Here is a 26,227-nt window from a genome sequence, read left to right on the forward strand (position 1 = left end):
GTTGCTAATTTGTGGTAGCATTTTTTTCAGCTGGAATCTAATCCACAATAATGCAGCTTTTTGCCCATTTGTTGATGTTGTCACTGAAGACCTCGTCCCTAAGGCCTGAATGAGCACCCAGCAAGTGGTCCCTAGCGAGACAAGCCACACACATTTGCTTCTGAAAGGCGATCGTCTTAAAAGACTCTCGGTTGTCCGCTTTCATGTCATCTGTACTGTCTCGAGACATGTACAAAAGAAGCAGCGGGAATTCGCCCTTGTGCGAAAAACAGACTGAAGAATCCATTTCAGAGTTGGCCGAGCACACGGTCCTGTTCTGAAGGTGGTATAAAAAGCTGCCTTTATTTACTTGCTTCGTGCGCAAATGGGTAAATTTGCTTCGTGGGGTGTTTTTGACAACTGGTTGTTAGGCAAAAAGGGAGGGTTGACTGACTCACCGTATTTTCCTCTTTCTTTAAATCCGCAAAACCTTTTGAAACTAATGCAAACATGTTGGTTGTGGTTGTAGCCCATCAATTAAACATGTCATGTATTTTGTCATTTTGATTAAAAAAAATTGAAATATTGCGTTGTATTTCATAAAAACAAAACAAGTTCAAACGAATATAGGCTTTATTTTCCATACGTTTTGTTTGTCATATTTTAAATATTAACAATTAAGGAAATCAATCTAATTTATGTGCACCTGCGTCATTCTTTCAAATTCATTTAAATAGGAAATCTTGCTGAAGTGATGATTCTTTAGAGGTATTAGGGTAATGTGGTGAAACGGAAAGTGATGCATAGTCTATTGAATAACGAAGCCCTGTTTTAATTTAATAGTAGGCTAATAACAGCAGTAATAACACTATAATGATAATAATATCCGAGTGTGTTTTTGTTTAGTAGCCTACTTCAGGATGACTTTAGGGCAGAGGTCATATGAGTCTCTAACTAAAACCCTTACACTCACAGTTAAAAATACCACTTTTGATCTGTACTGACAACAGCAAATAAAACACTAGGCCTCACAGGAAATTTAGGGGAAAATATTTACACGATTGTTTAAATGTCCTGTTTTTTCGCTGAATATGTTTTGCAGCTCATGAATTTGTGGCAATTACCAACGTTTTACAAAGTATGTCTGTAGATTATAGGGGAAATGCGAGTTCCATGGGCGTTAATGTAAAAAAGATGATCCTCTCTCTTGGCGTTCAATAGTTTTAAGTCTTGTTTTGTTTCTTCATGAGAAATTACATCATTCTCCTTTAATCGGATCGAAAGTGTAAATCACGGGTTACGGCCTTAAATCCCTCTAATTGCCCGTTCATTTCGCTTTCATTTTTTCCTTGTGGCGCGTTAGTTACACCATGAGGGGACCACCCACGATTTGGCATGGAGCAAAGCATATCTCTACTTATCTCTTCTATCGCTGTAATTTACAAAAGGATATCTCTAAAACAACTCTGTGGATTTACTTCTGGGCCTGGCGTGCTTATGTGTTCTTTGCATTCTGCGATGTTGTCAGTGTTTTGTCGTGTTTGCTTTTATTAGGCTTACCAAGTACACTGTTCCGTGGAGTGTACTTTAAATTTTAAGCGTTCTGTTCTCATTGTCCTATAGTTTATACATTTGTAAAAATTGATGAAATTTCCCTGATCAGCATTGCATATTTTAATTTATTTTTATTTTGGGCTATTGCTTGTCTTGAATGTATAAATAATTTTCTTCGCTTAAGTGAACACAATTATTTTTTTTATTTCTGAGCAAATTGTTACTAATGAGCTCGTGTTAGATTACTGTAAGCAGATCTTGTTGATCGTTCAGTTACATTTTTGTTTCATTTTTAAACGTGTGGAATTGGAATTAGACATATCCCGAGGTACCTACCATGTTATAGTTATGTTTTATTTTTCGAGGATAGACGTTTAATTTAATTTTATATTGTTATTTTAAATTAGTTATTTTTTACTTTCATTTTAATACATACAAATGTTATATTTCAGTAATGAGTTATATACTTAACCAATAACCGAATTTAAGAAATATAAGATGATGATTAGGTGGTTAATGCATAACAGATGCGATTTCTCTTAATTTTCGTCTTTTTTTCAAGCGGCTATGTTTATTAATTATTGTTATTTATGGTAAAAAATTTTAGCGGACATAAGCTATTTTAAAAATTATTTTTTACACGATAATCGATGTTGTTGTTACCACTTGTACGTCATGTCATTTAAATACATTTTGTTGCACAGATACTTCTTATGGCTTTTAAATCAATTTTTGTTGCATATTTTGTAACATATAGCCTATGGACTATGCAGACAAAAAAAAAACCCCGCATCACAGTACTTTAATTAAACCAGGGCACCTGCTGCATGAACCGTAAAATACCATATCGCCTGCGTTTCAGCAACGACGTTATTATCGAAGTCTGTTATTATATGTGATGCCTTTATAAACCAGATTAAAAAGAACAGAATATCCTTGTGGTTAACTCAGTGGACTTTCATCACAGGTCTCAAAACCTCTGAATTGCAATTTTCTGTGTCATCCAATTTAAACTTTGATGTATTTTTCGTATTTTGGTCAGTAGGGCTACATCCATCCAATCTCTCTCTCTCTCTCTCTCTCTCTCTCTCTCTCTCTCTCTCTCTCTCTCTCTCTAACATACACTATTTTATTTAAAGGGCTGAAATGAACAGATGATGGGAGCCCTCGCCCTCATTGTGAAGGAATGCCGGCGGCCGAGTCCCCTGACACCCCGGCATGAAGCAGAGATGTACGGCCACAATAAATTAGGCCCTCCCTCTGCAGCCCAGCATCTCCCCCTCCGTGTTTTTCTAACGCACCGAGGAATCCTCTGCTTAATTAATTTAGAATGTGTAAATAAAGCAGAGATACAGGCCTCCCCTCTTCTCTGGAAACAAAATATTAACTTTGGAAGTGTTCGCCCCATCGACTTCGACTCACTGGGACTCACTTTAGGACACCTGCTGTTGGTCTGGCCCACCATCCCACACACAGAGACGCACATGGACACAGAGACTGGCGACCGATTAATGAAAAATATAATCTAAAATCTGATCTATCATCAGATGAAAACAATAGCTTCTTTATACGTCCCAAAAAAGGCTGATTAGATAAAGTAATATATATATATAGTCTCCATTGCAATTGCCAAACTGTGCATCTTTTCCAGTAACAAACTCCTTCAAGATGTGAATTTTTACTGAATCGGACCTGGGCTTAGTGACGGGTTAGTGTTGGCGTTACGGAAGCCCGAGGACTTAAATTGTGACTTAAGAACTTTTAGTTTGATGGAGAGGGGCAGCTGTTGCATGTACGCGCGCACACTCCCGTTATCCGGTCAGGAGACCACCACACGTTTCTTACCGCACGGTTTGCAACATGCATGCGAAAAAACAGTGTAGGCTGGATTCTATATTAATTACTGAAAGATAAGCATTTAAATGAATGTGATTTATTATCATGTTTTATATACTATGCTGTCGTACAACGCCATTCAAGCCGCAGCTTTGTGGGCAACTATCTCCTCTCAAAATGAGTTCGCAGGCATATATAATATAATGGGGTTCGCTTTTAGTTAGCAGAACTAAATAAACTCCTGCACTTTTCCAATTTAGTAAATTACATTTAAATACCGAGGGCGCAACATAGCTAGTGATTTTTCAATTTAGACAGCCCCAAGAAACTATCAGCAAAAATTAAGTGAAATGTGAGGATGTGGATAACATTTCTGCTCAGCATGGTCTCACTGTTACACTTTACGTGAGAGATTTTCCCTTAGTGTGAAATGTTGAGGTCTGTCTAAACAAAATAATGATCTTTTGGTTTACTGGAGAAATCCAAACAAGTTTCCCAGCTGAGACGCATATATACCTTTTCATCTTGAAAATTAAAACTTAAATCCCGTGTCATATTTAACGGGTGTATTTTTCCGCAGTAAAAGAAATTAGACACGCGTCTTTTCTAGAGCCAGGTGTAAGAGAAACTTTCTTAATGTAGGCATTTCATATCTGTGCAAACCAAAGAGACTGTTTTCGGAAAGAATGGGAAAGTCCCGCGATAAAAACTAAGTTTACTATCCAGAGTGAAATGCGATCAGAGAGAGGTCGCGGGGCCAAACTTTTTAAGACTAATGTTTATTTAGAGAAGTGAGCGCTGTCTATGAGCCTCCCGCGCTCTCCTCGAGCGCACCGCTAATGTCTTTAGCAGAGCTGACCGGACCACCGCACGAGCGGCCCACCGCGTGCGCGTGCGTGCGTGAGCGAGCCTTTCCTGGCTACTGACGCTGTGACGGGAGCCCCTCGAGGAGACTTGTGTGTTATAAAGCGAGACGGTCAAATCACAATATTTGGGTTCAACACATTCTTTTGAAACTGTAACTGTTACACTCCGGCTTGCTTCAGGACGAATTGACCCGTTGTCTTGATGCTTTCGTGATAACGGATGAAAGCCCTCGTGTCCGCCTGTGTGTGCTCCGTCGAGATCTGTGTTTTCTTACAGTTTGTAAAATTGAATTAGATACGCTTAGGAATCTGACCTCATAGCAGACCTGTACATATTTCCAACTCCCAGGTCCATCGTGTTTTGGGGTGTTTTTGTTTGCTCAGCTGGAATGGCCATCAAACAGCCAGTCCTGGTCCTCCGCGTCTTTTTACTCCCTCTCCTCTCCTGCCTCGCTCCCTCCTGAGCCGGCTGTCCCCTCTCACGCCCTCCCTACCGCGCCTTCACCATCACGGATTGTGTGTGGGGAGGGGGGTCAGCTTGGACCAACACAATGCAACTTAAAAATAAAGTTTTTTAACAAAGTTTTTTCGCAGTGATGCTGTATAAAAGAACAATATATGGTTCCCCAATCCAACCCCGGCTTTTTCCCTACCAATTGATCTAAATGAGCACTATATTTTATACCAAGTAGTAGCTTTGTTGTATTTAAAACTAGTTTTGTATAATCTACCATCCTTAAAATCAAACAAACTATTAACCACATTGTCAATAGCAGCTATACGTTCAATGTGATTGTTATTGCGAAAAAAACTACTAGACAGATGCCACACCACTGAGATAAGGCCACTGAGAGCACAAAACTGGGGAGCAACACATACCAAAGAACATACTCAAGTGAAGAGGCAGCGGGCAGGATGAAGCCTCTCTGCACTTCACTCTCCTAGTACTACCTTTATAGGATGTTAACACGACAGAGCCCCCTGCATCCCAGATCCAGGCCAGCATACGGGCACAATGGTCTCGAGTTCACCGGGTGACGCGAAACACTTAATGTTGCACCGCTCTCAAGCACCTTTTCCCCCACCCCACTCCATACAGCGTGCTGGTGTGAGGTAATGAAAGAGCCTGAGAGAGTTTGTGTGTGTGTGTTGTACTTGTAGTAAAACAATACCAGATAATCCAGTGCAGGACAGTGCTAATCCGGATTTGTTGCACCTTCTTTTTCAACTCTTTGGTCCAAATGTGTCCTAAATTGGTTCATGGTTTTAAGCTGCAGCCGTCCTCCTTACACCACTTCTAATTCAGGCTTCTAATTATATGAACTGGATTGGCGTGAATGCATTTACTGTCACTTTACTCATGCTTGCAGATCTATGTGGAGAAGAGGAAATGAGGAGAGGAAACTATTTGCACATTTTGGAATGAAGTCTTTCCCTCTGCTCCTGTTTGTCATGCCTCACTGCACCCCAGCCAGGCCAAACGAGAGGGTCTGAAAGTAAAAAGTAAACAATGGCCATTACTTTATTTTATGGGTTCTGTTTTTATGAGCTGCAACGATAAAAACATGATATTGATAAAAAGAGGAACATATACATAAGTCTCAAAATCTAATTCTTAGATTAGGAGCATCAAAGTTTGATTTAAGCCATTTATCTCTAGGTTTTGCATCTTTAACATAACCATACTCAGTTACTATTAATTATATAATAATAATAATAATAATATATTATATTTTTACTGAACGTATATTACATTATGTAAGATGATTTTATGTAGAAAACAGTACATCTAAAAAAGACTAGCTGGGTTTTCACAGGCAGGGTCACATGGATATATTTATATAGTCATAAACTTTCAACATTACACATTATATTTATGGACTTTGTACTGACTCTCATAACATTGTTTTACTGAGATAAATATAAAAGCATAAAAAGTATTACCTTCAAAATTATTTCATATGCAAACCTCATGCAAACTTAAAAATGTAAAAATTTTATTGTAAATAAACACAATGTTCAGATTTTGAAACATTTACAATAACATTTAATTTAAAATAAAAAACAATGTAATGCCAAATAAATCGCAAATATTTACAATGTAGCACTATTTATAGGTCCCAAATCAAAGCAAATTTGAAACATTTGCCATCATTTTTTATAAAAGATCAAATTTCTTTGTTTCCACTAGAGTACACAAGATGCTTTGGAACATTCAACAAATCATGCTGGGATCACATGGGTCATCAGGTTTTACACAAACTTGTAAAGCCCATGGGAGCGCAAGTGCATGCTTTTATTAACATAAAAATTGCACACGAAATGCTATAAAAATAGTCAAATTTATGCTTGTTTTAAAAAACCAATAAAATTCTAAATTTTTTAAAGGGGACATATCATGAAAATCTTACTATTCCCATGTTTAAGTGCTATAATTGAATCCCAGGTGCTTCTATTAACCCAGACAATGGGAAAAAGAACAACATACAGTAGTAACTTTGTTTTGGTTAACCATTCGCTGCAAGTATGTGAAAAATAGGTAATTGAAATTTGGCTTTCCTTGTGATGTCAGAAGGGGAAAATACCGCCCCTTAATCTGCACTATCCAATCATGACACTGCCATTTAGAGCAGAGATCAGCTCATTTGCATTTAAAAGGACACACTCAAAACAACATGTTTTTGCACACACCTACAAAGTGGCAATTTTAACATGCTATAATAAATTATCTATGGGGTATTTTGAGCTAAAACTTCACATATGTACTCTGGGGACTCCGAAGATTTATTTGACATCTTAAAAAAGTCTTGTGAAAAGTCCCCTTTAAAGCAGCTTTGGGACTGGGTCATCAAGGACAAACTCATTCGTTGAGTTCAAATAACCTAGAAAATGTTTATATTTGACCCAACAATGTGTCAAAATAACAGTATTTGGGTAAAACAGTTGGTGATAGGTTAAATTACATCACTGAAAAAAATTATTCATTCAATTTACTAAATTTTTTAAGGTAAGTGTTGCAATCAATTTATTTAAAGTGCGTGTTGCAGGTTTTTTTTTACGAATTTGTGCAACTTGCTTGTGTGTAATAACCATTTAAAGTGTTATCCATTGTATTTTATGTTGTTGGGTATCACAAAACCCGAAAAAGTATGAAAAAGTACAGCGGTTTGCAATGATTCTCCTTTCCCCCACAACGCACTGTATGACGTCACGCTGGGGAGAGAATTTACCAAAGCCGCATTGAGAGCATTGAGAATGACTATAGAAAGACGAGTAAAGTACAGTTCTGATAGCGCAGATTATAGATAGATAGATAGACAGACAGACAGACAGACAGACAGGCTAGTATAGAGAGATAGGCAGACAGCCAGATAGCATAACGTTAGCATATCTTCGTGTAGAAAGTAAACAAACAATTAACATATTCGTGCATGGTGGCTTGAGGGGGTCCATGATCCTGCCTGAAATGGGTGTAACTTTATGCGATCTTCAGCACAAACGGTTTTGGCAGCATGTCTCTAATCCTGGAAGGTGAGTGAGGCACGTCACATCTGTTCGCGGGGACCAGCGACCCAAACGCACTCGCTTTCTTACAGCCAGTAGCGAAATGGCAATCGAGAGAGTCGGGACTTTCCCGGTGGGTCGATCTGATAATAGTTATACGTTTCGAGTTAACAACACCGTCTGGCGGCGTGATGTGCGCCGGTTCCCGCAGCCCGCTGGTCAAAGTGCAGCCTCTCTGCTCAACAAAGTATATGAAAGTGCTCAACCTGTTCGGCAGGTCCAAACATGTACAGGATTTATAAAAATACGGTGATCAATGAGCGGTTCCTCCTCAAATGGCATAGTCTGTCGTGATGTAAAAAGCCGCCGAACGCCTGTTTATTACAGTATGTATGCGGTCGGATCCGAGTGTGCTGTAGCTGCTGACTGCTGCGTATAAAATGATCGTGTGATTCGTTATAATCACATAAACAATATAACAAAGCATCCTTTCATTTCACAAAACAATATATTTGAGATATTATTTGATAGACTAGTAAGTGTGGATTAAGGATGTTTAAAAATCTCTAGCCTGGTGGTCAGGACATGAATGGATCAAATCAGCAGATTTGCGAAGTTTTATTTATCTCCACATATATCATAAATAATAATTAGCATGGTAACTTTGCAGTATAACACATTATATATTTCCTACGATGTATATATGATTTCCAAATTGTATACGTAAGTATTAAACGGCAATAAATGTCTCATCTATCTCTATGGCTCTGGCTGAGGCTTTCTCCACTTCTACCCAACGTGACGTCATCGCAGAATTGCGTAAAAAAAACCGTTAATACCAAAAACGTAAAAAAAGTGTTCTTTAAGACCATTTTTGAGACATTTTAAAAATTATACACATATCTTGAGTGATTTATGTACCCATTAATCGACAGTGGTGGTTAACCTGCAACACGCCCTTTAAGCTACATTTAAACAAAAGTTTTTTTTATTTTATTTTACTTTATTAATCTTTTTTGTTAAAATGTAGCTTAAATAAATTGATTGCAACCACTTACCTTAAAAAATTAAGTAAATTAAATGAATCCTTTTTTTCAGTGTACCAACGGGTTGGGTTTGTCTGGTTTTGACCCAACTTTGAGTTGAAAATAACCCAGCATTATTTAGAGTGTATATTTATAAATTAAATTTCAAATATGCAAACTGAGTGAACTGATATTTTGAACCCATCGGCCTTTAGTTAAAACCATTAAATGTTGTGTCCTTTGATGCCTTTGTTAAAGGCGGCATAGGGTTTGATTCAATGCTCACAATATTAGTTTAATAGCAGTCGATGCCATCTTTTTCCCTGCAGCGTGTGTGATACTTTCAGCTTATTGATGTTTTATGTCACATTTTATGTGTTTGTTCACACAGCTGACAGGTGTGAGTCCATCACTAAAACACTTTTCCAGTGTCACCAAACACCACAGGAGCAATGAAGAACCATTATTACCACAGTAACTCACTACCGTTTTCATTAGAAGAACCCAATGGAGAGAGTAGGTGGAGACTACTTATCACTCCTAGAAAGAGTTTCTAAGGTAGCAACCCTACTTTAGTGGTTTTAGTCCTAAATGCTGCTTCTCATACCCTAATCCTTTAAGAGAGGACTGTGTGTGTGTGTGTGTGTGTGTGTGTGTGTGTGTGTGTGTGTACCTGGTAATTATCACGTTGTGGGGACCAATTGTCCCCACAAAGATAGGAATACCAGTGTTTTTGTGACCTTGTGGGGACATTTTGATGTCCCCATGAGGAAACAAGCTTATAAATCAAACAGAATGATGTTTATTGAAAATGTGAAGTAGCTGAAAGGTTTCTGTGATGGTTGGGGTTAGGGAATGGGGTAGGTAAGGGGAATAGAATATACAGTTTGTACAGTATAAAATGCATTACGTCTATGGAATGTCCCCACAAAACATGGAAACCAGAATGTGTGTGTGTGTGTGTGTGTGTGTGTGTGTGCGTGTGCATGTTATATCCCCCTTAGCCTTTTGTTGCCTTTGGAGAACCTTTCCTGGAACTATTTTTTAATGCTGAAGCACCATGTTATGGAGGAACAAGTCTTTTGTGGTGCGTGTGTATGGGTTTCTGCATGTGCATATATGCGTGCGTGTGTGTGGCCAGACAGGGCTAAAGGTTCTGAAGTGGGTTGCAGTTTTCAGCCCCCAAGTTCAAAGCTGAGGAGAGCTGAAAAGCGGGAAAAGATGATGAGACCTCTCTAATGCGCCTTATTTAAAAAATGTTAGGAATAAAGAAATAAAAGCTGGCCAGAAACAATGGCCTTCCTCCCTGAGAGGCAGAAGCAGCGGAGGTGAAGTGCCCTGAGATTGCAGTGCAGAGGCTCAAACAGAGAGGCATCTGGCAGCACAGGGGCTGCTTATAATCTGCCCTAATGATTAATGTCCTCTAGTAATTTTACTAAGGATTTCTCCTCTCCTTTTTCTATCCTGAATGCATTGTGAGAGACCTCAGAGAAGATATGCGTGTGTGTGTGCGTGTTGCCGGCGGAGAAAGTGACAGAGATGAGGTTAAGTGGGCTGTTTAGATGTAACAGATGCTGAGTGAGTGAGAGAGAGAATGAAAGGACGTTTCGGGGCTGTGCGAGGGCAAAGCTGAAGTGAAAATAATATAATTGCACAGGATTCTCCATTTTCTACAGTTTCATGTGTGTTTGAACCCGCAAGACTTGGATGTCGACTAGGGTGCAGCTCATGCGGCGACACATTTGGACAGTAGAATTGCGTCATTAAAATAGCTCCGATGTAATCAATGCATGCATTCGTTGCTAAATATATCATGTCTTACTTCTCTCATTTAACCATCCCCCATTTCTAGCCTCATCTGATGTTTTTCTGTTCCTGGGTCAAGGGCAGGAAGTTTTTCCTGGGTATTTATGTGTGGAGAGGATGTGGCATGTAGCACAAGGGAGTCCGGCAGGGTGGCAGACCCCCATGTGAGTAACATGGCGGGGGGAAGAGGAAGTGAGCTGTGTGTCCACCACTGTTTGTCTTCCCCTGCGGTCCTGCCCAGCTCTGTCACAGACCATTGTGGGCCAGGCAGATTGATGGGGAGCAGTGGCAGGAAACTCAAGGCTGGGAAAGAAAAACCTTGGAGCAGGTAAAGGAATAGACTATCACTGTTCTTCTCATGTCCTCGTTTTTGTGACTGTAAATTTGTGATGTGCATTTCAGTTTTCTTATTGAAATAATAAAATGCTACAGTGTAGCAATGCTATATCAATAGAATTTTATTACAGTTTTTATTCAATTAATAAGAATTCATAAAAAATATAATACAATTATTTTTTATCTAAAATGAATTTGTATTTTTTAGGATTAAAGTAAAAACGTAACTGTCTGGAGACGGTATAAAGAAGTGGTAAAAAAGTTGAAATTATTTCATAGCCATTTGCCACAATATCTTGATTATAATTATTGCTTTAAGCACTGAAGCATTTTTGTTATTATTTTTATAATGATTACATTTGGTAAGTTTTTATTAATTTTTTATTTTAATTTTTGAAAAAAAAAAAAAAAAGAGTGCTGCTTTCACATAGCCAGAAAACACACATTCACACACAGAAAGGTAGAGAGGTTAATTGAAACGGACACTGCTGGGCCAGAACTTCCTGACTGATCTGACTTTTCCATTGTCCTCTGTTTAACTTTACAACTTGGTGTTTTTTGCAGGTCAGAGTCCTTGACTTAAACCTGACTCGTGTAGTTATTCCCTTTAACCAGAGTATTGGTTTCACATTGGAGCACTGAAGTAGATTCAGCTATTATCGGATCTGAGATCGGTTCTTCTGAAGGGTGGTCCAGAAGGCACGGAAAGGGGGTGCTGTAGAGTCAACTCTCTTACCCTGTATCAATCTTACTGTCTTTTCAGTTATAAATGCTTTTTACATCACAATCTCACATCTTTTTCTTCTCACCTCCGTTTTTTGTGTATATTCAAATGTATTTTTTTTATAAATCAGGCAAAATTTACTTATTCTGACAGGCATTAATTTCCATGCTTAATTGTTGTATACTTATAATGTGAATTAGATTTATTTTGCTGCAGTAATATTTACTTTATTTTATTACAATTCTCATGCAACCTATTTTTCAAGATTTAATTATCTTTCAGGTTTTTTTTTGAAAGTTCATTTACTCAGTTTAGGCCATAATGCTTTTGATATATCTCTAGTCTAGCCGAGTTACTGTGCTTCTTGTTTGCTTTTGCACCTGGATACTTTCCCTTTCTTTCTGTGTGGACCTTTTCTTACTCTCTGCATGAAAAGAGAAGAAGCAGGAGAGATGGAGAAAGGTCACTCTCGGGTGAGTGGTATCACCCCTCCCAAGACAGACTCTGTACCATATGCTCACAGGATGCAGAGGTCTTCTGTCCTGAATAGTAGGCCATTTAAAGTTTAACAAAAGGCAATTTTTTTCATCTCTGTCTACTTGTGAAAATGCTTTTATTTTACATTGTTATATTTTATTATAATTGTTGTACTCTATTTTAAATGTACTTGTAAATAGCATGAATTTAAGAATTCTGTGTTATTTGGTATTTCTCTGTTTTCGAATTAGTGTAATGTAAAAATAATTCAGACTATTCTTATTTATTATTATTATATACCATGACGACTTCAAATAAAAATTTTCAAAATTCTGAAAACTATATCTTTTGAGTGCCACTGTATATGGGTACCTGCATGTGTGAGAGTGTATGTGCACGCTTTTTGCTTTGTGTTGACACAGTCGTGATTTATAGAGCCAAGCGGGCGAGTGGATGAATGTGTGCATGTGTGTACGTGTGAAGGGGTTCCTGTTGAGAGTATTTGTGTACACAGATGCAGATCGGAGAGAAAGCGAGAGAGAAAGAAAGAAAGAGAGAGATTGGCCAGTGTGTTAGTGTGGAGAGGCCGATCGAGGGGATCGTCTTCCCTGCTGGCCCTTGCCTGGCCCCAGCCGTGGTTCTCCAGGGGTCCCTCAGTTCCTTAGGAAAAACATTTCAGCCCCTCTCACCTCTGAACCCAGCCCTCGGCCTGTTTATCTTGGCTGTGCTGCTTGACAGCTTTACTGATGTTACATACAGCCACACAGGGATTGAAGAGAGAAAGATAGAGCGCTAGAGACAGACAAAGAAGAGAGAGAGAGAGAGAGAGATGGAGAGAGAGGACGGGAGGAACGTAGGAGGCAGAGTTGGTTTACCCAGATCTTAATCTTCAAATTTTGGAGCCATTTGGAGGTCTCTGTTCAGTGATGCTAGAGAGGTGGGAAAAGGAGAGTTGGCTTTAACTTCTGTCTCTATGGCTGTGTTCACACAGCAGCAGAACTGGGGTGTCAGGTCTGACTGGAGTGCTTAATATTTACTTTTACATTTATGCATTTGGCAGATGCGTTTATCCAAAGCAACTTACTGTGCAATAAAAATGCTTTATCAACGTTTCTAGGAAGATGCAAACAGTGGGCAGTTTAGAATTACACTTAAATCTAAGTTTTAATGCAAAGTTTTATTATTTAATATAAAATGTGAATAAATACTTTGTTGTATTAAATACTTTGTGTCAACATATTAAAGTGGATATATCATGAAAATCTGACTTTTTCCATGTTAAAGTTCGATAATAGGCTCCCAGCGCTTCTACCAACCTAGAAAATGTGAAAAAGATCAACCCAGTAGCTTAGTTTTGGTAAACCATTCTCTGCAAGCATGTCAAAAAAGTAATTGAAATTCGGCTCCCCTTGTGAGGTCAGAAGGGGATAATACCGTGCTCTAATCTGCACTATCCAACCACGGCACTGCCATTTAGTGCAGACATCACCTCTTTTTTTTTCTTAAAATGGACACACCCAAAACGGCACATTTTTGCTCACACCTACAAAGTGGCAATTTTAACATGCTATAATAAATTATCTATATGGTATTTTGAGCTAAAACTTCACATATGTAGACATTTTTTTTTATCTCAAAAAGTCTTGTGAAATCCCTTTTAGTGTTTATATTAACTATGGTGCAATATAATAAGCTTTGGTTGTGAGAAAGTGAAGTGAAGGGGATTGAATTTAGTTGCGCTCAGTCTGCCGCTGTGTGCACAGGAAAATTTAGGAGTCACACCTGTTAGAAAATACAGCTGTCAATTCCAAACACTCACTGTGTGAAGTCTCTACAGGATTGAAAAATATTATTGAAATGTTCAAATGGAACAGCCATTAAAATTTATGGTGCAAGTTTTTGTATGTTTAAACAGAGAAAAGGCTTACTCTTCTGAAAGACCTGAATAGTGCCAACAAGCAAAACCCTGCTGGTTTTCTTGTGTCCAAAACGATTGTTTATAACGATTTTAAGGGTGTTACAATAATTTTTATGTAGTTGGGTATGAAAGCAGGGCCTAAAATTAACACTTGCAAAGTGCGAAATGCAAGTAAAAATCGGCAGTGAAAAAATGTGTTTCTGTTGGCCGGTGACATTTTTATAAATTCTAGACACAGCGCTAACGGGTTTTATCGACATTATCCAGCGCTGCACAGACCAATCAGTAATTTTGACATAAAGGTATAGAGAGAACGAGTTGAGAACAGTGCTTATGAATTGCCCTTGCAGAACTTTGACGTCTGCGCTGCAGAAAATTAAAGAGGCTTGTATGTGAATACAGACATGTGAGGAGGATGAGGTGAAGGAATGGGTATAAAAAAGAGAGTGAGTGAATAAACCTATCTACAGCATGCATTTAGAAAGAATTGTATGTTTAAAGCATCTTTGTTAATGTTAGTTGATCATTTTCCGTTCAAGTTAGTTTATCAACTAATGTTTGAAGTTGAAAATATTTCGGTCAGTAAACCTTTTTGTTTACTTAAATAGTCTACTTAAAACTTTTAGTTTTACTTGTTGATTTATTTAATGTTCATCATTATAATTTATTCATCACTGATCATTGTTTAAAATGTTAACATACATAGAAGAAGCCAAGCTTTTATAAAAAATGTAATAAATAAATATTAAAATTGAAGCTATTAATAGAAAGTGCTATGGCGGCCAACTTACTCTGTGAGGGCACCATGTTGGGGACCACCGGTGTAGGTTAATGTTAAAGGCGGGGTGCATGATTTTTGAAAAACACTTTGGAAAAGGGAGTCGGGCCGAGTATCATTACACACTTGTAGCCAATCAGCAGTAAGGGTCATGTCTACTAACCACCATCCTTGCCTGGGTTGCATATGTGTAGGGTGGGTCTATCAAAAGAAGGTCCAGATTCTATTGGGGTAGGGGTGTGTTTGTTTAGGTAATTTCAAATATCAACATTGGTTTTCAGAGATCATGCACCCCACCTTTAATTAACATGTACGATTACTGTAATAAATCTGTAGAATTATTAGTTATTGTCAGTTCTGGATAACTAATGTTAATATAAAGTTCATTATTACATATTTACTTAAATATGTCTAGTTTCTGCATATATAGTTAGAAAAACTATGTTTCAAGTCCAGTAAAAAATATTTATGGACGGTAAATCTTCTCAAGTTATCGGCAGGTATGTAAGTTTTAGGCCTTGTATGAAAGTGTTTATGATAATATTAAATTAAACAGTCATTGGTTTGCATTAGCCCAATGGAGTGATGAATTATGGCACAAAAAAAGGAAAAAGTTTATGATTTTCTCAATATTGTGTTTTTCAAAAACTGTCTGTCTTACTGCAGAACACAAACAGGTCATTTGTATGTAAATTGCTTTTTTTTACATACATCACAGATACAGTCTGTGAAAATATAACATTGATATCTTTAATATCATTATCTTGATATCATTAAATATAATCTTAATATTCTAATATGAGACTTTTGCCTGGATTTCACAGACAGGGTCACATAAAAAAAATGTGTGGGGGTGAATTCAATATAACATTAAAACTCACTGTAATGCTTTTATATATTTCACAGAAAATTAGTTAGTGTACCACATCATTTCAGTTGGATTTTTGATAAACTAACTTTTTCATTTGGCCTTGATTTGTATTTGTTGGTGTCTGTCAGTTCAGTTTGGTGTGATAGTGTATCATGGTGGTTTAAATCTGGTGATGTATGGCTTTTGGATTTGTCTCGGGGTTGTTTTTAGTTCTTCAAGGCATCGCTGCTTATGCAGCTGGACAAGCTGTAAAAACACAAACACAACTTAACACAACTCTGCAGGTTGTATTAGGCCGGATCACGTTTCCCACAGCACAGAACCTGACTTGTTGGTAGGGGGAACAACACTACAATTACTATGGTGATTAATCACCCGAGACGGTGCTTTAACAGATGTGTTTGTTTGTAAAAATGTTTGCTTGTCTTATTAGCCTCAGTGGTCACCCATGCAAATCACATCCCTATGTGTTTCTCCTGTCTAAATCACCTTGTGTGGTTGTGACAATACCGATTGGCATTACTGTTTGGGCTTTTGCTCCATGAATGTTGAAATCTAGTGGTTTCAGCACATTAGTGTGGTCATAAGGGACCATACGGCTAAAAACACTTCCACAGTTCAAATGTGACAAAATCCAGACACTTATTTTTCCGTCCTTTCAGCTAAATAGATTATATTCTTAGCACAGCATTTTCCTATGTCCATAAAGTGTGTGAGTTCATTAAAGAGATAAAAGCATAAAGAGCAAAAGATTTGTATTATTACGCATTGCAACATGCACAACATTTTGTAGCATTTCAGTCTCTCACAAAACACCGTGGCATATTGTATTTTTTTTTTTTTTTTTTGGTAATATCATTTCATTTATATGAATCAACTTAAATATTTTAGTTTCAGATTAGGCGGTTATCTCCTCATTCCAACTACTTGTTCTTAAATTCCAAGCATTCATTTTCTAAACATTACAATGATCCAATCTACTCATATTATAAAAAATGCCTATTTTCATTTTGCTTTTTATCGCCAGTATTACCTTAGATATTCTCATACATTATATTCCCCTTCCACCAATGCAGCGTTGAACATAAGGACAGATAAACCCAACAAAAATGAAACTAATATGGTAACGTCATCCATCTTCTTCTGTTCTCTCTGCCATATACAGTACAACAGCTGTGAGAAACAGAGGTTATAAGGGTCAGGCATAGACTGAGAGAAAGATCTGTGTAGGCCTGTCAGTAGTTACATACATTTTAACATCTGGCATGGCCCTAGAGAGAAAGGGCAGTGAGAGAGAGTTAAAGCGCCCTATGTCATAGCATTGACAGTCTAACCCTGTCTGACCTTTGACCCCTGCTGTCCCTCACTCTGTGCCAAGCCAGAACATCAGTCAGCCGTGGAATCTCGCTTCGCCTTAACTCCCATGACAGCACTTTTTAGCGTTAAACTACCCTCATTTCAATGTCTTGTTGGTGTGCTTTTCGGTATAGCACAGACCGTTCCCTTGTTCTAAAACATGCACACACTGATAAATGAATTTGATTATTAACTGTTTATTAATATTTGTGATTTGTGATATGGAACTTACAGTAATAATGGCAGTCGGACCCACCTACCCTCCCAACCTCGATCCCTCTCACTACCTTCTGTCCCATGGGCACTGTGCAGTTTGTTTGGTATATGTCAAATGTATGGTAAGCTGTGTCTGATCTGTAATAATAACATGTGTGTTGCACATGAGCTGGGGACTTAGATTCCATATAGGAGATGAAAGATAGTGTGAACAAGGCAGAATATTAAGGTATCTGAGAAACAGAAAGAGATAAGATACATAGAAATAACATACAGAGGACATAATCTGATTATGAGACAAATGAAGAAAGGAATAAGAAGTGAATTTTTCAGTTCTTGTGTGTTTCTGAAGCACGCCGGGCACAGTCACCCTGCTCGCAAATGCCAACCAGCCCACCGTGACAGATGAGCTTGGCGGGGGAATTGAGGGAGGGGTGGAAGAGGTAAAGAAGAAGGTAATAGCTATGATCCAAGAGGGGAAACCCAAGAAAGAGTTTGAGGGCATACCGAGGCCATCCCGACCAAAGAGAGAGAGAGATGAAGAAAAAAAGACAAAATGACAAATTTGATAAAGATTCCCTGAATAGTAGGGCCTGTATTGAGAATGGGGCTATCTTGGCCGGCACATCTGCACAATCCATTAAAGAGTGTGCGATGCACTCGTGTGTTTTTTCTGCCTGGCTGGCCCAAGACCGCGCAGCAAAGCTGGGCTCAGGTTTCGCCTGTGTGCGGCGGGGGGCCGTCTCCTGTTGACGTGTGATGATTTAGTCAGGTGTGAGCGTGCACTTTCCAATTTGGGGGGAAATAAATTAAAAGTGATTTTTTATGAGGGCTGTGTTGCAGTTCTCTGCCTCGTGGTCCACCCCTACTGTGCACTGTCAACCCAACTGATGTGTTTATAAAGAGCGTGGCAGTTGGACCTCTAGGCCCTCGCTAACACACACACACACACTCACACTGACTTAAAGTCATGTTTGCTTACAAACATCAACATATGCAAACAAACATATATATGTGAAATATATAGGTATGGGTGAATCTCATGAAGCTTGTCAAGAATATGTGACCCTGCCTGTGAATTCAGGCTAAAGCTTTGAAATCTAACTTTTAGGGCCTGTTTACACAAGAAGGCTTGAGGGTGAAAACGTAAAAATATTTTATTGGATGTGCCTTTCGTTAACACTGTGACGCGTTTTTGGGGCTTAAAAACGCAAAAAAGTGAAACCACACTACAGAGTTGAAATCTTAAAAACTATCTACTAACCCCGGATTTCCACCGACTGCGGAACGGCTGCGGATCCGCTGCGGAACGGCGGCGGAGTCAATCGGTTTCCATTCAAGTCAATGTGTGTTTTTTCCACTGACTGCGCTCCGAATCCGTCACAGCTCCGGCCATCCGCAGCCCTCCGGCACAAATACGCAGAGCTTCTATTTTTGACGGATGCCGGACAGCTCCGTAGGGCGGAGCCATGACTTTATCGCGTGATCATACCTGAATACGAGAGAACTCGTTTTTTTTTATTAAATATTTGCAATACAAACATTACAATTTAAAATACAATTTAAAAATATTTCCTATAGAATTATTTACATTTTTTAGATTATCATTATCAAAAATTATCATTACCGCAACATGATATTACAGTAAATATATGCATTTACAAACTCATGTTTCGGTAATGAGAACTATAAAGTTATCTAGGTACTATGACAAACAAAATTTCTACTTTTATCTGGAGAAAAAAATAAGAACTGCTTACCTGGTAGCCATCTTGAGTGTCACAGTCAATTATGTCCCTTCCAACAATTTTTTTTTTAAAATATTAGTTCCTTGAGGGATTAAACAATTATTGAAAATTGTTGTGGAGGATGAGAAAATTGGTTTTGGACACATTTATATTCCTTATTATTGTCTCTACATTTACCAATGATCACCAAATACCACATGTTTCTTTACTGTAAATGTTTATAGTATAACATCCACTGAAGCTTTTTATCTTTTAGATTTTTTAATTATAAATATTTCCATGTCAAAGAACCCAAATCCAGTCATGGACACGTTGTGGTAATGAAAATTTTCCCCTTAAATGTGGAAAAAACAACAAAATTGGTTTGTATGATGTCATTTGAAATCATGTGTAAAATAGTACATGAAGAGATGTTTGTAACTGTATGCTTCTTATTTTGATACTCTTACTTTGCATTTACCTTTTTTTATCAAAATGTTTCATGACACATCATAAGTCTAATTTTACGAGAATCATCCGTACGTGTTTACGTCACAGGTATGCACCAGTTCAGGAAAATTACAACCAACATGTCGGATTATTTCCATACGTTGGACCTTCAAGTTGCCATAGCAGCTCTGATAAATATACAAGTCTTTCCAGCAGCTGTACGAAATATTCACAGCTAGTATTACTGATCAGAGAAGGTGTATTATTTACCTCCATCAAATTTTTGATGTGCCAATTTGTCGGTGGCAAACCAGACGTCTTTGGACGAGACCTGGGAGAACAAGGAAGAAGGTTGTACGCAGGCGTGCGGAGTTGGTGCTGTTGTGTGTCAGTGCTTCACATTGCCACCTAGCCGCCTGGAGTGCATACTACATTGAATATCACACATTTTTGCGTCACCATATGCACACAGATTTCCCACCTCAAAACACTCGTATAAATGCAGATTAAAAAGTGATAACACAATGCCACTTTTGCATTTTCTTTTCAGATCGTTTCCGTGTAAACGCAGCCTTAGATTAGAAACATGACCTTACTCAGCCAATATTAAAAATACCAAGGTTGTATTTTCACAGAATGTTTTTTTACATTATGTATAATGATTTTATGAAGAAAAAAGTGGCATATAGTAACTATACCAAAAGTAACTATATTTTATCACTTTTTAGCAGATTAAGAAAGTGTGCCTTATAATGTCACAACAGTTTTCCTTCTAAATGTATCACAATTTAGCATTGCCCACCTGTAGGTGATAAATAGCTGCCTAGGAGAGAAGGCCGATAAAGTCCAAAAACAAAGAGAATCCCGCACACTCTCTGCTTGCAATACCGTATAAAAATTTATTTATTAGCAACATTTCGATTATAATTTTTCATTTTGAGTTAGGATTATACCATCATAACTGGTGGTGGAAAAAGTATATTTTCTCTCTAGCTTCATTTTCCCCTGTGCTGCTTGAGGACTAATATTTTTGCAGAGGAGGCTGCAGTGAGCGGGCTGTGCTGAAGGAAGCTCGCGTACCGAGAGCCGCAGGAGGCTTTGCTCAGGAAACCCAAACCCTCAGTGACCTCTGACCTTTGCTACTGCTGCAACATCTGCACCAGCGAGAGAAAGAGAGAGGAAAGGAGGAAAAGACAAGGATGGACAGTATGAGAGATTGAAGAACAGACACTGAGCTACAGTCAACAAGGGAGATGGAGAATGAGAAAAGGCAAGCGTGTTACACAGAGAATGAGAGTTCAGAGAAACAGTGGTGCCCTGTTACTCATCCACTGTCAAAAAAAAGACATGGTGTGAATGTTTGGCGTGAGCGGTTTGAAAGGCAATGACTGTAATCTGTATCATTACTGTAATCTTCTGACAGCACTGGTGTTAATGATAAAGCCAGATCACAGCAGTAGCAGGAAATGAGCTCTCAAACAAATAAAGCACTCTGTTACTTCTCTAAGGTATGCACAGACGTGTGGCCACACTGCCGCAACATATAGCTTAATTTTTTAAACGATAGAAAACTATATAAATGCATACATTTTTTTTGTATAAAATGGCAAGTAGGTAGGGCAGAATATGTGTTTTTTATGTATCATTTTGTTTTTTTATTGTGTTTGATGATTTTGTACAAAAGCAACTTGCAATACTACACATTACAAGATATACATTTGGGTGATTCTCACGAAATTTGACTTATGAGGTGTCATGAAACATTTAAGTAAATGCTAAGTAAGAGTATCAAAATAAGAAGCATACAGTTACAAACATCTCTTTGTGTACTATTTTGCACATGATTTCAAATGACATCATACAATGTTTTTTCCACAATTAAGGGGAAAAGTTTCATTACCTCAACGTGTCCATAACTGGATTTGGGTTCTTTGACATGGAAATAATTATAATAAAAATCTAAAAAAATTAAAAGCTTCTGTGCATGTTATACTATAAACATTTACAGTAAAGAAACATGTGGTATTTGGTGATCATTGAGACAATAATAAGGAATATAAATGTGTCCAAGAAAATTTTTCTCATCCTCTGCAACAATTTTCAATCATTGTTTTAAGCCCTCAAGGAACTAAAATTTTCAAAAAAAATTTAATTGTTGTAAGGGACATAATTGACTGTGACACTGAAGATGGCTACCAGGTAAGCAGTTCTTATTTTTTTCCCCAGATAAAAGTTGAAATTTTGAAAAGTTTTAGTTGTCATTACCGAAACATGATTTTGTAAATGCATATATTTCATGTAATATCATGTTGCGGTAATGATAATTTTTGAAAATGATAATCGGAAAAATTTTAATAAATCTATAGGAAATATTTTTTAAATCCTCTGAAAATAATGGTTATAGTAAGTTCAAACCTTAATCTTATATGTGCAAAAAAAAAATTCTGATGCTAACACCTAAGTCTTGATTTCGTGAGAATGACCAATTTGATCAGTATGTGTGTACCCTGGGGATCAAACCCATGAATTTTGCATTGCTAACACAATGCTCTACTAGTTGTGTTACATGAATTCTGTTTTGTAGCCAAGACTTATACTGTAAATGCACGCAACGTTAGACTTTTTAACAACTAGCACTGTTCTCCCTTCTACCCCAGAGTATCTAAAATATATATTTTTACCTGATGTTCAATAGCCATGCAATACCCCATAGCTGTCTACAGTGGAGTAGCAACAGGGTTCAAAGTCTCCCACATTTACGAGCTGATATAACACGACTGGGAGTGTCTGTAAGCAGGAGGGAGAGATAGACTGAGGAAAAGGATAGGAAGTGGGCACTGGGCAGTCTAGCTTTCTTCAGCTCAGGATCTGTGCTGGTGGGGGGGCAGTTTAGTGATGGGGTCAGAAAAAACATACATACGTGTGAGAAACTCATGGGCATAATCACAGAGCTCTCAGATTTCTCTTTATCTCCGTTTCAATCACTTTTTCTAAGTATTACACACGCCTGTGTGTTTTTGTTAATACAACTTAAGTTTCCATCCTCTCTTTGGATTCTTACTTCACTCAAGGTCTCAGGAGGGAACAAATTCAAAAATCATGTGCTCTAACACACCCCAAAACAGCTCTTTGAGTTAATTTGCCAGGCTATTCGGAATGCAAGCGTATAATGTTGTTTTTCTCGTCCAGCACTCAAATGAAGCCCGATTCGATCTGTACTCTCCGATGACATCAGTACTAAAGATACACAGCAGTGTTTCGGAGCTAATCGGGTGCCGAAATCTGCTGAGTGGTATTGTTAACAGAGCTCACGGGTCATCAGTCTGTAGCATGGTCTGACTCCAGGGCCCACTCTAAATGTCAGCTCTGATTGGCATGATTGACTGTGGCGCTGTGGGAAGCGTCCTGCCACGATCCGACAGAGAAACCTGTCAACAGACGGGGAGAAACCCAAACACAGCCAGCCACAAAGCTCGCCTTTACGTCCAAACCCAACAGTCACAATAAAAAATAAAGTTAAGATTTAGTTTCTTTTTAGGTCGCTCCCGCGGTTTTCTCTACGTTTCTTTATTCTTGCTCCTTTCTTGCGCAACCCGTCCAGCCTTTTGGTCTTCCCCAAACACTTACTGTACTTGATTTCTAAAAACAAATCCATACAGAACGTTTGAATTAGCAACATCTATTCAATAACAATGATGTAATCCATTTATACTCAGGAATCCGGCTTTAATGCAGTGGTGGAACGTTGGTATGCTGCAGAAAAACAAACGCAGCATAGGAAAATAGACAAACCGGGATAATGGTGGGCAGAGAGGAAGGAGGCAAAGGCGAGAAATGGAGAGATTCAGGACGTTAATTTTAGTTGGAAGGGCGAGAGTATAAAAGAACTGATGATGCTAAAGAACTGACTCACTTCCAGATCATCTTTTTGTTGTTGGTCTTTTTGTCTATTTACAGGAAGATACAGACTGGACAGCAAAGGATATGAAATTTGTGATTGATTGATTGGACTATTGTTGGTCAACGAGGTACTTTTAAAGGCTGATACGCTCGACTGTGCATAAGACATAGCGGCAAAGGGTGTGTTTCAAAAGCAAAAAACAAAGATTATGGGTTTGGCAGGATGGAATCACCCCTGATCACTCCAGAGGAACAGAGCGGGAAAATGAGAGGGGAGTGAAAGTGTTGACAATGCTGAAATTTGTGACCTAATGCGAACACTGAATACACCATATTTCCATGCCCAAAGTCATCTCTATGCTTCACTGACTTACTTCAGCTGCAGTTTCTCATTGTGCACAGGACTGACTCACTCATAAAACCTAAAGGCAAATAAAAGAGTCAAACCTCAAATCATAAACGAGCATGTGATAATATTTTCATTCTTTGGGAGGAGGTTTGAAAAGGAAATTCGGGCTGCTGTCATCTTCACTTTCGTGTGCCGTAATATGTTTGCCTTTATTAATGGGACAGAAAGGACAAATTCGCTCAGGATTTCAGAGAAGGGATATATAAACGGTTGCCGAGGATATTGCCAGGGGTCAAAAAATTGACTTTCTAGTCATGATCTATAATGCTTAAAAATATAACGTGAGGTATATAAACAGACCCCATAATCTGATTAATCTGGTTTTCATCCAGGCAAAACAATCTAAGAACACTTTCTGAATGATAAACAGATGTAGGGGAAAGCGGGGTAAGTTGTCACATGGGTAAATTGTCACACTGTTCATAAATCCAACACTAGAGGCACTATCTCAAAAATCTTATAGCCGCTTTGCGTGACGACTTCTTCTATAGTCAACTTCGTTTTCACATGTGGTCAAAATCATTCTAATCTGATGTTAGCACAATTTTCTTATTTTTGTCTTAAAAAGTAAAAAAAGGTGCACTTTAAATTTATGCAATACAACTTTGTTAGGTATGAATGTTACAAATTATTATTTTGCACAAAATAGAGGAGACAATAACGTGTCTTTTGATACTTTAGCTGACTTGCTATGTTGAGCTAACCCTGAGATTTAGCCAACATTAGCACACATGTCAGTTTGGGGCAAGTTGTCTCAATGACTTTGGGGCAAGTCGTCACATGCTTTTCACACTTAAAAGAGTTAACCTCGTGTTATTCTAAACCCCGGGTTAATGGAATCCTATGTTTTCTGTTTCACACTGTTCATACTTAACTAGGGGTTAAGAGATAACCCTGGGTATTCATAATCTGACATTTTACACTCTGCATTGCTAAACCCTAGGTCAGGTGTCTGAAACCCCACTTCTACACCTGTCTGTAATTATCAAGCAACCCGAAACACCTTGATTAGCTGCTTCAGCTGTGTTTAATTGGGGTCATAACATTCTAACCCTGGATGTTTCTCAATATGCGTTCTTCAGCGATCTTGTGTCCTTGTTTTCTTGCTCTATGTGATCATTAACCGTCGAAGTTCAGTTCTAATTCTCAAGAACGCGAGTACAGAGGAGGCATGAAAATACCTGGATGTGTTCTTGATATCAAGGATGCATCGAGTGCACACTTGCGCTCTGAAATCGCTTTACGCCCCAGAAGTCATTGCGGCAAAACAATGCGGAGGTCATGTGACCAACAGGAAGATCGCACACATCTTAATTCTCACAAGTGCGTTCTGTTTCTCGTGACCTTCTGAGTGGGCCTATAGTTTATCAGAATAAAATTACTTAAATAATAAATAAACCTTAGAGTGGAAAAAAAACAATAGACAAACTGCAAAAACAGTGACATCTTTACTTTTCAATTTTTAACGAAGTCAATAATAAAACACTGTCTAAACATGTTAAACCAACAGAGCTCAATAAAGGCTGGACAAACCAGGCTTATTCAGGCTAGTCAGCAGTGCAAAAACAGTTCACCTGAAATAAAGTAGGCTAAAAATAAATTGAAATGACGAAAACTCTCAGCAGAGCACGGTTTGAAATAAATAACAACACACTGCCTAAGTTGCCATATACAGTGCAATCAGCCTGTTGGAAATTAAGCTTTTGTGCCAAAAATAGCAACTCATTTAAATTAAACAATGTAAGTTTAACCTATAAGGCTGGCATACATCTATACACAACACACCACTTAGTTAAATCACTTCACGAGCAAAAATAAGGAAATTAGTTAAACAGCATGCCTACCTTTGTTGTTTTAATTCTACAAAACAAGACGCAAACGCCTGGGTTTGATGTTGAAAACAGAAATGATCTCATTATAGTCCGAAGAGTCACAGAGTTCTTTTTCAAAAAACAAAAGGTTGTTGAGGCGGGTAGTAACTCATGGATGCAAATTGGGTTGTGAAGGTGGTTCATCAATTGCAGTTAGATCGGCGGGTAACCTGTGTCAGACTGACCGGGAGAGAGCACTGAAACTGCCGCCAGGGAGCAAGCGGCAGCCGGCGCCACCAGCGTCTGAAGAACTGGGCTGGTAAGACTCGGTAGATGGAGGCAGTGGCGTATCTTCTTCGTCAAATCTTGCTTTTTTAAATAACACATTAAAGAAACTTTAGCCATTATTGTGGCAATGTTAATATTATCTAAAAAAGCAGTTAGCAAAGTTAGCTGGCAGACTGCCAGAGCCCGCCGGCCGCCGCCCCCCACAGAGTCTATCTATCAGAACTCCTAGCAACCAAGCAACCAATTACGTTTCGGAAGCTTCCTACAACTTGCTTCAACAATTCCATTTTATTTAGAAAGCAAATTAAACACACACCAGTCAATAATAAATCCGGTTTATGTTAATATATTTTATTAAATACATTTGAATAATAAAAATAAACTAAAAATGTATTT

General features: G+C 38.2%; 1 long non-coding RNA gene across 1 annotated transcript in view; it reads right to left on the reverse strand.

The window, feature by feature from the left end:
- Positions 1-5,095: 5,095 nt before the first annotated feature.
- LOC135729254 (uncharacterized) overlaps positions 5,096-26,227 on the reverse strand; it is a 43,662-nt gene continuing 22,530 nt past the window's right edge. The window contains exon 3 of the long non-coding RNA XR_010525640.2: positions 5,096-5,725. This is a non-coding gene — a long non-coding RNA (uncharacterized lncRNA). The remainder of the gene's footprint in view (positions 5,726-26,227) is intronic.

Source organism: Paramisgurnus dabryanus, chromosome 11, assembly GCF_030506205.2.
Source record: "Paramisgurnus dabryanus chromosome 11, PD_genome_1.1, whole genome shotgun sequence".
Classification (NCBI taxonomy): domain Eukaryota; kingdom Metazoa; phylum Chordata; class Actinopteri; order Cypriniformes; family Cobitidae; genus Paramisgurnus; species Paramisgurnus dabryanus.